Source organism: Scyliorhinus canicula, chromosome 3 (genome assembly GCF_902713615.1).
Source record: "Scyliorhinus canicula chromosome 3, sScyCan1.1, whole genome shotgun sequence".
Lineage (NCBI taxonomy): Eukaryota > Metazoa > Chordata > Chondrichthyes > Carcharhiniformes > Scyliorhinidae > Scyliorhinus > Scyliorhinus canicula.
The window spans coordinates 25,294,056-25,311,141 of record NC_052148.1 but is presented as its reverse complement, the minus strand read 5'-3'; the positions used below and the strand labels follow the sequence as shown (position 1 = coordinate 25,311,141).

At 48.6% G+C, this 17,086-nt stretch overlaps 1 protein-coding gene across 2 annotated transcripts in view; it reads right to left on the bottom strand.

The window, feature by feature from the left end:
- The window catches only part of LOC119963862 (N-acetyllactosaminide beta-1,3-N-acetylglucosaminyltransferase 4-like), a 68,067-nt gene that overhangs the window by 7,075 nt on the left and 43,906 nt on the right, over positions 1-17,086 (bottom strand). Inside the window, exon 2 of one of the 2 annotated variants that reach the window (XR_005460187.1) lies at positions 3,082-3,114. The exons of the other annotated variant lie outside the window; for it this stretch is intronic. The gene's annotated coding sequence lies outside the window, so the exon portion shown is untranslated. The remainder of the gene's footprint in view (positions 1-3,081; positions 3,115-17,086) is intronic. 2 annotated transcript variants of the gene reach the window in all.

Genomic DNA, 17,086 nt, shown 5'->3' with positions numbered 1-17,086 from the left:
CTTGCGGGAGGAAAACGGAGCACCCGGAGGAAACCCACACAGACACGGGGAGATTGTGCAGACTCCACACAGACAGTGACCCAAGCTGGGAATCAAATCTGGGACCCTGGAGTTGTGAAGCAACAGTGCTAACCATTGTGTGAGTGTGCCGCCCAGGTTGATTTCCTCTTCACGGTAGCCTCACGGTAGCATGGTGGTTAGCATCAATGCTTCACAGCTCCAGGGTCCCAGGTTCGATTCCTGGCTGGGTCACTGTCTGTGTGGAGTCTGCACGTCCTCCCCGTGTGTGCGTGGGTTTCCTCCGGGTGCTCCGGTTTCCTCCCACAGTCCAAAGATGTGCGGGTTAGGTGGATTGGCCATGCTAAATTGCCCGTAGTGTAAGGTTAATGGGGGGATTGTTGGGTTACGGGTATACGGGTTACGTGGGTTTAAGTAGGGTGATCATTGCTCGGCACAACATCGAGGGCTGAAGGGCCTGTTCTGTGCTGTACTGTTCTATAACTTCAATCCTTTTAACCCGACAAACAGGGAGAAATGTACTTTGTCATTCAAATAAAGCCAAATGGCCTAAGATCCTTGACTCCCAGTATTTCCTTCAAGGATCTTAGAGTGAAGTGAAGGAGGTTGGGGATGCACAAGAGGAATGTTGAATTCTCAAATGGTTGTACAAGATGTTGGCAGCGATAGGGAGGAACAAATGCATGAAGCAAAAGGACCAAAATTTTAACTTGGAGATTTTTTTTAGAACAGTACAGCACAGAACAGGCCCTTCGGCCCTCGATGTTGTGCCGAGCCATGATCACCCTACTCAAACCCACGTATCCACCCTATACCCGTAACCCAACAACCGCCCCCTTAACCTTACTTTATAGGACACTACGGGCAATTTAGCATGGCCAATCCACCTAACCCGCACATCTTTGGACTGTGGGAGGAAACCGGAGCACCCGGAGGAAACCCACGCACACACGGGGAGGACGTGCAGACTCCGCACAGACAGTGACCCAGCCGGGAATCGAACCTGGGACCCTGGAGCTGTGAAGCATTTATGCTAACCACCATGCTACCATGCTGCCCTTAGATGCTAGAGTTAATAATTTTTATTGGGGGAAGGAACGATGGATAAGTGGTACTTGGTGAGGAACAGGACCCAGGCAGCAGTATTTCGAAGTTTGGTTTTGGATGAGTTGGTCAGGATAACATTGGGATAATTTAAGAGCGGAGTTGACAGTGGTTTGGATGAACGTTTTGGTAAGCAGACATGCTGAAGCAAGGGTCAAGACTAGAAGACGGTTTAACAATTATCTTTCACACGTTGGCAAGGTAATACCGCTACATTCCTAGTTCAATAACAACATATTAATATTGCATTTTTAATATACCAGAACATCCCAAGGCACTTCAGGGGCACATCATAAAATAAAATATGCCACCGAGCCATATATGGCAATATCAGGACAGATAATCAAAAGTCTGGTCAAAGAGATAGACCTTAAGGAAAGTCTTAAAGGAGTTACACAATGTAAAGAGGTGGAGAGGTGCATGGAGGAAATTCCAGAGTTTTAAGGCCTGGACAACTGAACACATGGCCCACAATAGTAGAACGATTAAAATAAGCGATGTTCATGGGGCCAGAATTAGAGGAGCGCAGGTAGAGTCACAGAATCAGACAGTGCAGAAAACACCCTTCGGCCCATCGAGTCTGTGCTGGTTAAAAACAACCACCTAACTATTCTAATCTCATTTTCCAGCCGTTGGCCCACAGTCTTGTATGCTTTGGGATTGCAGGTGCACATCTAAATACTTTAAAAAAAATAAATTTAGAGGACCCAATTATTATGTTTTTCCAATTAAGGGGCATTTTAGCGTGGCCAATCCACCTAACCTATACATCTTTGGGTTGTGGGGGTGAAACCTACACAGACATGGGGAGAATGTGCAAACTCCACACGGGCAGTAACCCAGGGCCGGGATTCGAACCCGGGTCCTCAGCGCCGCAGTCCCAGTGCTGACCACTGCGCCACATGCCGCCCTGCATTTAAATACTTCTTAAATGTTATGAGGGTCTCTGCCTCCACCACCCTTTCAGGAAGTGAGTTCCAGACTCCCACCACCCTCTGGGTAAAAAGATTTTTCCTCACATAGGCAGCATGGTAGCACAGTGGATAGCACTGTGGTTTCACAGCGCCAGGGGTCCCAGGTTCGATACCCCGCTGGGTCACTGCCTGCGCAGAATCTGCATGTTCTCCCCGTGTGCGCATGGGTTTCCTCAGGATGCTCCGGTTTCCTCATACAGTCCAAAGATGTGCAGGTTAGGTGACTTGGCCCTGCGAAATTGCCCTTAGTGTCCAAAATGGTTAGGAGGGGTTATTGGGTTCGAGGGATAGGGTGGAAGTAGGCTTAGTGGGTCAGTGCAGGCTCGATGGGTCGAATGGCCTCCTTCTGCACTGTATGTTCTATGTCTATGTTCATCCCCTCTAAAGCTTCTGCACCTGACCTTAATCAATGTCAACTATCATTGATCCTTCCACCAAGGGGAAATGTTTCTTCCTGTCTACTCAACTACGCCCGTCATAATTTTATACATCTCAATCATGTCCCAATTTTCATATCATCTGCAAACTTACTGATCAACCCTACTACATTCATTTTTTTTCTTTTTTTTAATAAATTTAGAGTACCCCATTAATTTTTTCCAATTAAGGGGCAATTTAGCGTGGCCAATCCACCTACCCTGCATATCTTTGGGTTGTGGGGGCGAAACCCATGCAAACATGGGGAGAATGTGCAATCTCCACACAGACAGTGACCCAGAGCCGGGATTGAAGCTGGGACCTCGGCGCCGTGAGGCTGCAGTGTAACCACTGCGCCACCGTGCTGCCCTAACCCTTCTACATTCATATATAAATCATTTATATAAACCACAAACAGCAAGGGCCCCAACACTGATCCCTGCGGGACCCCACTGGGCACAGGCTTCCAGTCAGAAAAACGCCCCTCGGCCATCACCCTCTGCTTCCTGCCACTCAGCCAATTCTGGATCCAATTTGCCAAATTTGCTTGGATCCCATGGGCTCTTACTTTCGGAGGTCATTCTGGGTAGGCGAGGTCATGCTACTGAGGTAAAAGGTGAGCTAGTAAGGCACCGTCCAACCTCCATGTGGGGCGCTGGGCCCTTCCCGTCTCTAGCCGCACGTCCATGTAGTGTGGAGCGTGGTCTGATATCACAATTGCGGAGTATTCCACTTTGTCTATCCCTGGAAGCACCGTTTTCCCCACCACAAAGAAGTCAATTCTGGTGAACACGTTGTGTACTGGGGAGAAGGAGAATTCTTTCTCCCCCGGGTGGGCGAACCTCCAGGGGTCCACTGCTCCCATCTGCTCCATAAAGTGACTGAGTTCCCTTGCCATGCTTGAGGTTTTCCCCATTTTGGGGTTTGATCTGTCCGTCTTTGGATCCTGTACACAGTTGACGTTCCCCCCCCCCATGATTAGTTGATGCGTCGCTATGATTTCTGCCATGGTCTTTTTGATGAAACTCGTGTCGTCCCAGTTGGGTGCGTACACGTTGACTAGGACTACCGGCGCCCCATCCAGGGCCCCGCTGACCATGACATACCGCCCCCCTGGGTCTGTAACCGTCTTTGTCGCCCTAAACCTTGTCCTCTTGCCGATCAGGATTGCCACCCCCCTGGCCCTTGTCCCATAACAGGAATGATAGGTTTGTCCCACCCAGCCCTTTCTTACCCGCAGTTGGTCCTGCTCCCTCAGGTGCGTCTCTTGGAGGAAGACTATGTCGGCCCTCATGTTTCTGAGGTGGGTGAGGACTCTAGATCTCTTCACTGGGCCGTTAAGTCCCCTTACGTTCCAGGTGATTATCCTGGTGGGGGGCTTCTGCACCTTCGTTCCTGTGGGATTAACCATATTTATCTGGTGGACGCGCCCCTGCCCTCTGGGGTTTCCCTTTGTTAGGGGGCCGTCCAGGGTGGCCGCTACCACTGCTCTCCCCATGCGGGCGGGTCTCTGCGCTCCGGGGTTTCCCCTTGTCCCGGGGGCACCCGCCATGGCCGTCCACTGTGTGTCCGCCACGTGGGTAGACCCCTGCACTCCGGGGGCCCCCTTTGCCCACAGACCGTACTGGGTGGGTGCTTGCAGCGGTTCCTTATTTCGAGCCCTTGGTTGTGACACTTTGTAGCCCTGTTCCTTTTCTGGCCTCTTTTGTCCCTTTGTCCCTGCATTTCCCCTCCCTGGTCTCTCGCTCCCTGTGTGCCCCCCCCCCCCCCCCCCCCCCCCGGTCTCCCCTTTTCCCTCCTCCCCTGTATACCACTCCTTTGCCCCTCTATCCCCTATTCCTGTCCCCGTTTGCTCTCCCGACTTTGATGGGTGATCCTCTCCCTCCCCTGCCTGGCGCCTTCCCCCCTGTTGGGGGTGCGCTGCGGCCCTGCTTTGTTGCGTGCCCCCGGCGCTAGCTTTCCTGCTAGTACGGTGGCTCCCCTCTCGGAGGTTGTTGTCTCGCTTCTCCTCCACCTGGCCTCTACGGTTTTCTGCCCGCTCTTCCCCCATCCTACCCTGCACCCCTCTCGCCTGCTCTCCCTTCTCCAATACTCTCGTTCCCTCGTGCTGGGGCCTGGCCTCCCACCTGGAGCGGTCCCTTGGGCAGTGGGTTGTTTTTTGTTCTGGGTGTTCCTGCCCGGGGGGGGGTTGGCTTTGCCTCGCCTCTCCCCCCCCCCACCCCTGTCGGCGTGCCGTTGCTCCTTGCCAGGGGCCCCTCGTCCCTACCTCCCCTGGTGTTTTTCCAGCCCGTGCTCCTCAACGAACCTATTCGCCTCAGCAAGGGCTGTAAAGAAATATTCCTTGTTTTGGTATGTGACCCAGAGTTTCGCTGGGTACAGCATACCAAAACGCACTCTGCTCCTGTAGAGAGCTGCTTTCGCTCTGTTGAACTCAGCCCGTCTCTTAGTTATGTCTGCTCCAAGATCCTCATAGATTCGGATGGCGTGCCCTTCCCATTTGCAGGCTCTATTTTCCTTGGCCCAGCGCAGGATTGTCTCCTTATCCCGGTACCGGTGCAGTTTGGCTATGACTGCTCTCGGTTGTTCCCCTGCCCTGGGCTTCGGGCGCAGCGACCGATGTGCTCTGTCCATTTCCGGTATGTTGGGGAAAGTTGTCCTCCCCACTAAGTTGCCCTGCATCGCAGCCACATATGCTGTGGGGTTTCTACCCTCGGTCCCCTCTGGCAGGCCCACTATCCTTACATTTTGCCTTCTCAAGCTGTTTTCCTGGTCATCTACCCTGCCCTTCAGGTTTGCGCCCAGTCTCGCCACTTCCCTCTCCAGGTCCGTGACCCGGTCGCTCATGTCGGTCGCTGCTTTCTCCAGCTCTTTAATGGTTGCCTCATGGGCTTCCAGTTTCTCCCCTTGGGCTTCCAGTTTCTTCCCTTGGGCTCCACTTTCTCCTCCAATCAAGTCAGAGCCTGCTGCACCCCTGACATGGCCCTGGTCACTGCTGCCTGTACTGCGGCCTCTTCGTCTGCTTTCCCCTCTGCCTTGATTCCCTCACCACCTCGGTAAAGGCTTCCTTCCAATTCCAGCCCCCCTCTAGCCCCAGGGGAGAGGGCACCTGTCTGTCCAGCTCTTTTTGATGCGGCGATACATCCGTCCCGCCGCTTCGTGTGCTAATTCGCTCGCCTGAGCTGGCTTGCCCTTTGTCCCGTCTGCTTCTGGTGCCCCCTCTCCCTTGGCTCCCTTCTGGCGTTTTTTTCTCCCCCTTCCCTTTCATCTTTTCTTCTCCCCTTGGTTTTCTTTTCCCCCCTTTTCCGCACCCTATTTTTATTTTATTTATTTATTATTATTTTTTTAATACTTTTTTTTTGTCTCTTCCTTTTTTTTTCCGTCTCCTCCCTTCTTTCCTTTACCACTTTATTTTATTTATTTATTTATTAATCATCCCCCACCCCCCGCTTTTATGCAACTCCTCTCAGGTGGGCTTACTTTTGATGGGAGTGGGTGTAAAAAGAGAGAAAATAATATATATACCCCTCCCCCCTCTCTCTTTAACAGTTTTCTTTTGGGTATTTTAAAATAAAAGTTCTCTTTTTTTTCTCTCCCCGCCCCCCCCCCCCCCTTTCTCCTCACTCACCCAGGAGAGAGAGAGAGAGAGAGAGGCTTTTGCCCATTCCCTTTGTCCTTGTTGCCTCGTGGTGGTCGCTGCCGGTTGGGGGTTGGGGGGGGGCGAAAATATGTTTGACCTAAATTTAGAGGTTCGCCTCCGGAGAAGCGAGGGAAAATGGCCAGGTTCCTTCTGCAAAAGGCTCAGTAATGATCATTAGATCCGCACACTTGGAAAGTGAGAATAACCACGTTGGCCTGAAACCCAGGTGAAGTTTCTTTGGCAGTGAAGGACTTGAATTGTTACTTATTTTACATTTTGTCTTTCGAGTCACCTTCAGATCTTTTGGCAACGCCCGGGCAGGAGATGCTGGCCAGCACTCACCAGTACAGAGGCTCCCTGGTAAAGACAAACTATTCCCTGTGGGAGTTTGACTCCCTGAGTTGTGTCACTTATAGGCCCATGGATCAATCGATTTAATAATTTGGAAGTCGGGGTCGAGTCTGGGTTATGCTGTTGATTTTATTTGATGTACCCTGCTCGGCAGACCCACAGGGTGTCCAAGGATGTGCTCCCAGGTCAGGCCTGGTGGTTGCTCTCCTTCCAGACCCCTCTTATCCGCCCACTCCCGCCCTTCAGTTTGTGCAGCTGCTGACTGTAATCATAGTAAATGTAAATAAATGGGACGTTTATGAACAATCGATTCAGCTAAGTGTGGCTTGCTGTGGAATTGTTTGTCTCATTGAAGCGTGCCGTGTGACTGAAAGGTTTGGACGCCACTCCTTTAAGTAGCGTGGCCACGGACGGAAACACCTTTAAGTTTCCACACACAAAAGAATTACGGATTCCCACCACACTTAAACAAGTGGCCCACACACTGCGGAAAAAACGACAATGGGCGCGATCCTCCAGCCACGCTGCGCCAAAAAAGCATCTCGCCGCAGCGCAGCGTGACTGGTGAAAGCTGGGAGACCCCGCTCCTGGATCTACCCGGCTTTTTATTTAAGAGAAATACAGCACAGAACAGGCCCTTCGGCCCACGATGTTGCTCCGAACTTTTGTCCTATGTTAATCATAGAATTTTGGACAATTTTTCATGGCCAATTCACCCAACCTGCACATCTTTGGACTGTGGGAGGAAACCGGAGCACCCGGAGGAAACCCATGCAGTCACGGGGAGGACTTGCAACGCCACGTGAGGTTCAACGCAATGTCGCAAGACGTTGTAAGGGGAATCCCACCCAAAATGGCCGGGATCACTTTGACAAATCTGCATATTAGAGTATATTACTCTAATGTGAAGATTCACGAGGTACCTGAGGCTTTGGGATTCAATGGGCGCGATTCTCCGCCCCCCCACGCCGGGTGGGAGAATAGCGGGAGGGCCTCCCGACATTTTTCACGCCCTCCCGCTATTTCCCCCCCCCACGCTCGACCCACGCCACGAATCGCCGCTCGCCGTTTTTTACGGCGAGCGCCGATTCTCCGAGGCTGATGGGCTGAGCGGCCGGGCCTTCACGCCCATTTCAACATGGCAGCAAACACACCTGCTCGCTGCCGTCGTACCACAGCCGTGCCAAGGGGGGCATAGGCCCGCGATCGGTGTTACGGACGCACTCTTTTCCCTCCGCCGCCCCGCGAGATCAAGCCGCCACGTCCTGCGGGGCGGCTGAGGGAAAAGACGCCAACTGCGCATGCGCGGGTTGTTGTTGTTCAACCTGCGCATGCGCGGACGACGTCATCGGCCGTGTCAGCCGGCGCGACGCACGGGGCCGCGCTCCTAGCCCCACCCGGGGGGGAGAATCGACCCCGGAAGTGGGTGTGAAGGCTGCCGTGGGTCACGGCCTGTCCCACGGCAGCCTTTACGATTCTCCACATTTGCGGAGAATCTCGCCCAATTCCTTTGCCTCAGGGACCTCGGATGAGCGCTGTTTGGTACTGGTCCCCACAAACAGGGACCAGATGGAATGGCACATGTAGGGAGTCTCCAAGGGGCTTGGAGACTTTGTGTAGAGTGGTGTCCTCGCACTACTTGTGCCACCTGAGTACCCTGGTGCTGCCACCTGGGTGCCAACCTGGCACTGCCAAGGTGGCACTATTTGTGTGTGCGCAATTGAGCTGGGGGACGCTCCCATACTGTGTTCGGTGGTGAGGGGAGGTCTAGCATTTTGTTGTTGGCCTCGGAGATCGGGACGTCATTTAAAAATGCCATCCCGATCTCTCGCTACAATGTGGAGTTCCGGCGAGTGGAGTTCCCCATTGTAAAAAAAATGGGGCTACGTGCGGTCTCGACCGCATGTTCCCCATTCGGGCCTCTTATTCAAAGCGAGTCGTGTTGAATAGCCATGTGTTTCTCGGCACTGCGAGTGCCGGAATGGGCGGGATTCTCTGAGCCCCCGCCGGGTCGGAGAATATTATGTGAGGCCTTTTCTGACCTCAGAAAATCCCAAAGTGCTCTACTGATACTGAAGTACTTTTAAGGCATAGTCATTTTCTCCATCGCATGTATCCACAGGGAGATGTGTGACAAGAAAACAAAATATTTTTTCGTTTTATGCTGGTTTAATATGAAATTGTATGAGACTACCCTGCTGTTCTTGAAAATACGTCCATATTATTCCGTAGAGGCTAGGGGGGGGTTGGGGCCTTGGCTTTACATCTGCTCCAAAAGATCCAGCATATTCATCAGTGCAACATTCGTTCAGTGCTGCAATGGATTGTGAGTCTAAAATTCATGCTTAAGACTCAGCTTTCACCAGTCACGCTGCGCTGCGGCGAGATCCTTTTTCGGCGCAGCGTGGCTGAAGGATCGCGCCCATTGTCGTTTCTTCCGCAGTGTGTGGGCCACTTGTTTAAGTGTGGTGGGAATCCGTAATTCCTTTGTGTGTGGTAATTTAAAGGTGTTGCCGTGCGTGGCCACGCTACTTAAAGGAATGGTGTCCAAACCTTTCAGTCACATGGCCGCTTCAATGAGACAAACACGAAAGCTCGTGTTTGAAACAAACCTGGTGTTGTAAGACTTCTTACTGTGCCCACCCCAGTCCAACGCCGGCATCTCCACATTAAGACTCTGAAGGGTGAATTGCACCCAGATCCGTCTGAATCTGAGGTGAGAGGACACCAAACAACCTGTGGTAAAATGGTTAATGGCCTGAGTCTTACACTGTTTTGAGAGGGTCCACGAAGAATCCAGCACAATAGAAAGAAATAACTTTATTTCCAATTACATATATATACATATATATAGTATATATACACAACAGCAGCAGTATTCCCTTGCTGCTCACTCCTTTCTAGCTGGTTCCATACTGGCCAGCTCTATTTATGCAGGGACTCTGCTGATGATTTCTCTGCCTCCCTCATTGGGGAAGTTCATATTACCTAAGGATTGTGAGATTGCTCCCCAGGCAGTGGTAAGCAGGCAGGTTATAACAGGCCCGAAACGAATTGGGCACTTTAAATTAAGACCTGGACACCTTAAATTGAAGCCACAGACAGAACCACAGACAAGCCTGATGGGAAGTCACGCTCGAATACACTGGACAGGGACAGACAGTTGGGGAAAGTCTGCGCTTACCAGCCCCATTCAAATAGATCAATTGTTATGGATTGCCCAGATGACGCCAGTCTTTCTAACACCTAGATCACCTTAAATGGGTAAGGTTACATGCAGACAGTGCACCTGAGGATGGACCTCTGGGGGGTAGTTCCTGGTGTCTTGCAGAATTGCAATCGGCAACTCCACTGGGTGTTGCGACCCCCGCCCCTGAGGGCCAGACAAGCTTCTGGAAGGGTGCAAAGAGGCATTAGAAAGAGGCAACCAGAGACCCTCCCCAGCAAAGATTCTTTTCACAAGACAAAAGGGCAGCATGGTAGCATAGTGGTTAGCACAATTGCTTCACAGCTCCAGGGTCCCAGGTTCGATTCCCGACTTGGGTCACTGTCTGTGCGGAGTCTGCACGTTCTCCCCGTGTGTGTGGGGGTTTCCTTCGGGTGCTCCGGTTTCCTCCCACAGTCCAAAGATGTGCAGGTTAGGTGGAGTGGCCATGCTAAATTGCCCTTAGTGTCCAAAATTGGCCTTAGTGTTGGGCGGGGTTATGGGGGTAGGGTGGAGTTGCGGGTTTGGGCAGGGTGCTCTTTCCAAGAGCTGGTGCAGACTCGATGGGCCGAATGGCCCCCGACTGCACTCTATGAAACTTCTATGAAAGACTCGATGCAGAGGCAATAGAGAAGACTCAATGGCAGACGAGAGGATGGAAGGAAGCAGTGTGCAAGGCCCACCTTCGCAAAGACCCTAAGATAACCGAAACTCGGAGTACTGGACCCGCAGTTCGATCCAGTTCATCGGCATGGGTAGTCTTAAGAATCTTGGGCATATTATAGTTGGGATAATTTGGAGCTTAAACTGTCTTATGTGCTTGAAAATAAACTTGAGTTAAATCGTGAACCCGTGTTGTCTTTTGTTCATGTCGCAAATAAGGTAACCTGGGTAAAACGTTTGAATAATAAACTGCACAAATATCTGAGTTTTGTGACAACAAACCTACATCTGACACCTTTAAGATCCTGAGGGTGAGTGACAGGGTGGATGTAGAGAGGCTGTTTCTTCTTGTGGGAGAACCTAGACGGCGATGAGGAGAAATCTTTTCTCTCAGAGGGCGGTGAGTTTCTGGAACTCTCTTCATCAAAAGGCAGTGGAAACAAGTCTTTGTATATTTTTATGGTAGAGCTAGATAGATGGGTGAAAATGTATCAGGGGTAGGCAGGAATGTGTGGTTGAGATCAGCCATAATAGTATTGAATGGTGGAGCAGACTTGAGGGGCCGAGTGGCCTACTGTCATGCGAGATTACCTTTAAGAAATGGGTGTTTAAGAAATGGGTGTTTATAAAAATAGCTGTAGTGGATGTGCCTTTAAGAAATGGGTGTTTATCAGTGATGTCAGAGTGTGGGTGGAGCTGTCTGCTGTACTTTTGTTTTAGGCTGTTTGCTACAGGGTGGGTTCAGTTTCATTTTAGATTTGGGGAAGCTGGAATCACAGCAAGATGTGTATGAATCTCTGCCAGCTTATGAATGTTCATTTGGTGGTTTCAACGTGGTAACTCTTCTCAGTAGTGAAGTTAAACCTGATGTCTTTCTGTAAAAAGGGTTCCTTTTGTCTTATGGATGTTGCAAGGAAAGATTAAGGGTTACTTATAGAATATTCTATCTGTGGGAGGATTGGTGTTGACTGTTGTTAAGATGTTTACTGTGGGTTTATAAAGTGTTAACTGGTTTAAAGAAACATTGTTTTAATTTAAAAGTACTGTGGATCTCTGGTGCATCACACCTGTAAGGTAGGCCCGTGTCTTCTCCATAACCACAATCTATTAAAGGTTGTGGGTCAGGTGAACTCCATGATACACTTTGGGGTTCTCTAAACCCAGGTCCATAACACTACTCCTGCTTCTAGTTCATCTCTTTGTATGGTCGTATCACAGAACAATGCTGTAGAGAAGGGACGAGGCAGCCATAGTGTTTGTGCCAGCTCTTGGAAAGAGTTATCCAATGAGTTCCACTCCTCTCCTCCTTTCCCATGGGCTTCCCAATCTTTCCTTTAGATATTTGTCAAGTAAACGATTCCCTTTTAAAAGTGGTGACTGAATCTACCTTTACCACTATCATCAGGCAGTGTATAATCATAACAACCTTCTCCTTATAAACATGTTACCACATGTTGCCTCTGGTTGTTTTGACATAAATCTGGTCCCTATGGTTGCTGACACTTCTGTCATTGCAAACAATTTATCCTTCTGTACTCATCAAGAATCTCAATACCACTCTCCACTGAACATCCTTTGCCAAGGAAAATAACCCCAGTATCTCTCGTCCTACCACTTGTCCACTCTTTCAAACTTTGAACATTTCGAACAAAATATGACGGCAGAGTAGGTAAACGAACCTCTCGGTTAACGTTATAAAAATAAAATGTGCTGGAAAAACCCAGCAGGTCGGTCAGCAGAGAAACGCAGTTAATATTTCAGGCTGCGATGACCTGTTCTTTTTTTTATTCCTTCATGGGATGTGTGTGTCACTAGCTTGGTCAGCATTTATTGCCCATCGCTAACTGCCCTTGTGAAGGTGGTGGTGAGCTGCATTCTTAAAGCACTGCAGTTCAGCTTTATGGAGAGGCGGTGGTGTAGTGGCATTATCACTGGAGTAGTAATCTGGAGAATGTTGCCATAGTCTCAGAGGCCCAGAGCCTGCTCTCCACTTTGAGATTTGACTGGTGCTGATTTAACCTGAGGGTCACCACACTTCAGGCAAGGGACAAGATTGAGAAGGCGGGGCCTTCAGACAGCTCGTTTACGATGCCGAGTGAGGCTAACAGCAAGGGTTCAATTCATGTACCAGCTTAGTTTACCATCAAGCCGTTGCCTTCTCAACCTGTTCGTTTACCTCAGGTTATATCATCACCAGTCAGCCCTCAAAAGGGAAGAGCAACCTATGATCTTCTGGGACAACATGCAGGTTGAATCCGTGATTAAGAAAGCGAATGCTATGTTGTCATTTATCTCAAGAGGGTTGGAATATAAAAGCAGCGATGTGCTACTGAGCCTTTATAAGGCTCTGGTTAGGCCCCATTTGGAGTACTGTGTCCAGTTTTGGGCCCCACATCTCAGGAAGGACATACTGGCACTGGAGCGTGTCCAGCGGAGATTCACACGGATGATCCCTGGAATGGCGGGTCTAGCATATGAGGAACGGCTGGCGTTCCTGGGATTGTATTCATTGGAGTTCAGAAGGTTAAGGGGAGATCTAATAGAAACTTACAAGATAATACATGGCTTAGAAAGGATGGACGCAAAGAAACTGTTTCCGTTAGGCGAGGAGTCGAGGACCCGTGGGCACAGCCTTAGAATTAGAGGGGGTAAATTCAAAACAGAAATGCGGAGACATTTCTTCAGCCAGAGAGTGGTGGGCCTGTGGAATTCATTGCCGCAGAGTGCAGTGGAGGCCGGGACGCTAAATGGCTTCAAGGCAGAGATAGATAAATTCTTGATGTCGCGAGGAATTAAGGGCTATGGGGAGAATGCTGGGAGGTGGAGTTGAAATGCCCATCAGCCATGATTGAATGGCGGAGTGGACTCGATGGGCCGAATGGCCTTACTTCCACTCCTATGTCTTATGGTCTTATGGTCTTATCATTACTATTATTTGGGCTGACAAGTGACAAGTAACACTTCCAAGCAATGATCACCTACAACAAGAGAGAATCTAATATCCACCCCTTGACTTTCAATGACATTGCCATCGCTGAATCCCCCACTATCAATATCCTGGAGGTTGCAATTGACAAGAAACTCAACTGGACTAACCATATAAATATTGTGGAAACAAGACCAGGTCAGAGGCTAGGAATCATGTGGCAACTGACTCACCTCCTGACTCCCCAAAGCCATCTCCAGAAGTCAGGAGTGTAATGGAATACTCTCCACTTGCCTGAGCGTGTGCAGCTTCAACAACACTCAAGAAGCTCAACATATTCCAGGACAAAGCCGCCTATTAAAAAAAAAATTGAAAATACCCAATTAATTTTTTTTCCAATTAAGGGGCGATTTAGTGTGGCCAATCCAACTAACCTGCACATCTTTTGGTTGTAGTGGTGAGACCCACACAGACACGGACGAATGTGCAAACTACGCACAGGCAGTGGGCACAGAATCAGCCACGATTCAGCAAGACCGCACTTAGGAATCTTCTCCCTAACAATGCTTTCTCTCGGATGCCTTCACCCCCTGGTTCGAATTCCACCTCAGCATTCAATAAAAGATCCTGAATCAGGATGACATAAGCACATAAGAAATAGGAGAAGAGCATAAAACCCATCAAGTCTGCTCTGTTATTCAGTATAATCGTGGATGGTCTTAGATTTCAACTTCACTTCTTCCCCAACCCCCTCCCCATATCTCCTGATTCCCTGTGATGTAATGACATGTATAGTGTAAGGAGTGTAAAAGGTTAAAAAGATGATATTCATGAATCCCAACACTAGATGGCACCATAGAGTAGTCATATAAATATACTGTGCCCCCGAGGGCTCTGGGAGAAGGCGTTTGTGAAGGGTTGAGATAGGGTGTTAGTTGTATTAGAGAGAGATATTATAGATTACTGTAGCATGGATTCAATATGGTTCTTTTCTTAGCTATTACTCAGTAAGATGTGTGAATCATTTAAAGTAGCGTAAATTAACCAACTCTGAAATACATAGCTTGATAATCTTTGTCAGCACTATGACTTTTAGCCACTTTGAGGGACTCCACAAGTAACATCACATGGGAGACAACAAATCTAATATTTCAGCATTAAATATATTCAATGATGACACCTTTACTACCTTCAGGAGGTAGAGAATTCCAAACATCTCAACACTTTGAATGAAAATATTTCTCCCTATTTCAGTCCAAAATGAGCAACCCCCTAATCTGAAACTGTGACCCTTGTACAAGATTCACCAGCTAAAGAAAACAACCTCTCAATATCTATCTTGTCAAGCCCCTTAATAATCTTGACTGTTACAAGACATGGTTGCAAGGTGCATATCAGTGACAACATGGGCTTGTGAGAAGCCAAGGATCCATGGAGACCAAAACGTTGGTGGTTCTTTACTACGGGCCTGTAGAGCAGTGGTGTTTGCTTTGCATGGCCGGGTATCTGATAAATTGGATGGAAGGCGAAGCTTGAATGCACTTAGCTCCAGAGTAGAGGAATACCAGAAGGAGAGGCTGAAACCCTGGGGGTGAAGGCATCCGAGAGAAAGCATTGTTAGGGAGAAGATTCCTAAGTGCGTTCTTCGAGAGCACAGGTCAGAAATTTTGTGTGAAAGACAGCATTCCAGTGAAACTAGATGGTTCACAGCATCTGGCAGGGATTTGATGAGAAATCTGTAGATGTTGTTTGGGTGGTTTCTGCCACTTGGCTTCAAAGTGTAGGCTGCCTATTGGTTTACATGGACAATGCACTTACTGTGAAGATTAGACTACAAGTAGATTTTGTAACTTGTGTTATCATTACGAATCTGTACATATATGTGAAGGTAGTGGTTAGCACTGTTGCTTCACAGCACCAGGTTCCCCAAGCTCGATTCCCGACTTAGGTCCCTGTCTGTGAGGAGTCTGCACGTTCTTCCCATGTCTATGTGGTTTCCTCCGGGTGCTCCGGTTTCCTCCCACAAGTCCCGAAAAAACCCGCTGTTAGGTCATTTGAACATTCTGAATTTTCCCTCTGTGTACCCGAACAGGTGCCAGAGTGTGGCAACTAGGGGCTTTTCACAGTAACTTCATTGCAGTGTTAATGTAAGCCTACTTGTGACAATAAAGATTATTACTATTATTTTGGAGGAGTGAAGGAGTACTGTATTGAAATTCATCTTTTCTTGCTTTGTTAAAAGTTAGTCAGCAGCCTCTATGACTCGGTTCAGTAGGCATCCTCCAAGTTTCTGAACAAAAAGTAAAAGTTATTAAGCTGGGTTCCACCTGGGATCTGACCTGTCCAGTAATAACATTCGCTGGGATCATAACACAATATTCTATTTTATTCCTTTTTTAATCGATTTTCATTGGCCCTTTGCTGCTTCTAAAACATTCCCAATCCTCAGACGTGCTACTATTCTCTGCAACAATATAAACCTCTTTTTATGATCTGATACTATTCTTAAAATCCTTAGTAAGCCACAAATGGATCTTTCTAACCGTTATTTTTCAATGAAATGTATTTTCGGGGAATATTTTTTAATTAATTTACAGGATGTGGGCATCACTGGCTGGGCCAGAATTTATTGCCCATCCCTATTTGCCCTTGAGACGGTGGTGAGCTGCCCTTGTGCAGTCCATGTGGTGTAGGCACCCACAGTACTGTTAGGTAGGGAGTTCCAGGACTTTAACCCAGTGATGGTGATATATTTGGATGGATTTGTTTATTGTCACATGTACCAACGTACAGTGAAAAGTATTGCTCTGCGTGCAGCTCAGACAGATCATTCCGTACACAATGTAAATATATAGACACAGGCATCGGGTGAAGCATCCAGGAGTGCAGTACTATTCAGTAGAGAAGATGTGTGAAGAGAGCAGTCCATTAGAGGGTCATTTAGGAGTCTGATAACAGCGAGGAAGAAGCTGTTTTTGAATCTGTTAATGCGTGTACTCCGACTTTTCTATTTCCTGTCCGATGGAAGAAGTTGGAAGAGTGAGTAAGCCGGGTTGGGAGGGGTCTTTGATGGTGAGGGGATTGGAGAGGAACTTGAAGGTGGTGATGTTCCTAAGTGTCTGCTGTCCTTGTCCTTCTAGATGGTAGTGGGTTCGGAAGGTGCTGTCCAAGGACCCTGTCGATTCATTTGTTGTATCTTGTAGATGGTGCACACTGCTGCTACTGTGCATAGGTTGTGAAGGATGTAAATGTTGAATTGATTCTTGAAACATTTTCCACTGTTTATTTCCCACTATGCCTTTGAGTTTATTTTACCAATTGATCATAGCCAGCTGTCCTCTCACACCTATGTAATGGCTTGAAATTTAAGATTCTTGTTCGAGGGCAGCACGGTGGCGCAGTGGGTTAGCCCTGCTACCTCACAGCACCGAGGTCTCAGGTTTGATCCCAGCTCTGGGTCACTGTCCGTGTGGAGTTTGCACATTCTCCCCGTGTTTGCATGGGTTTCACCCCCACAACCCAAAAATGTGCAGGCTAGGTTGATTGGCCATGCCAAATTGCCCCTTAATTGGAAAAAAAATAAATTGGGTACTCTAAGTTTATTAAAAAAATATTTTGGTCCCCTTTTCTAAGGAAAAATATACCGGCATTGGAAGCAGTCCAGAGAAGAATCACTTAGTCTGTTCCCCGGTATGGAGGGATTTTCTTGTGAGGAACTGTCCTTATTGAGACATATAGAATTCTCAGGGGGTTTGATTGTGTTGCTGATGTGAGGCTGTTTTCCCTTGTGG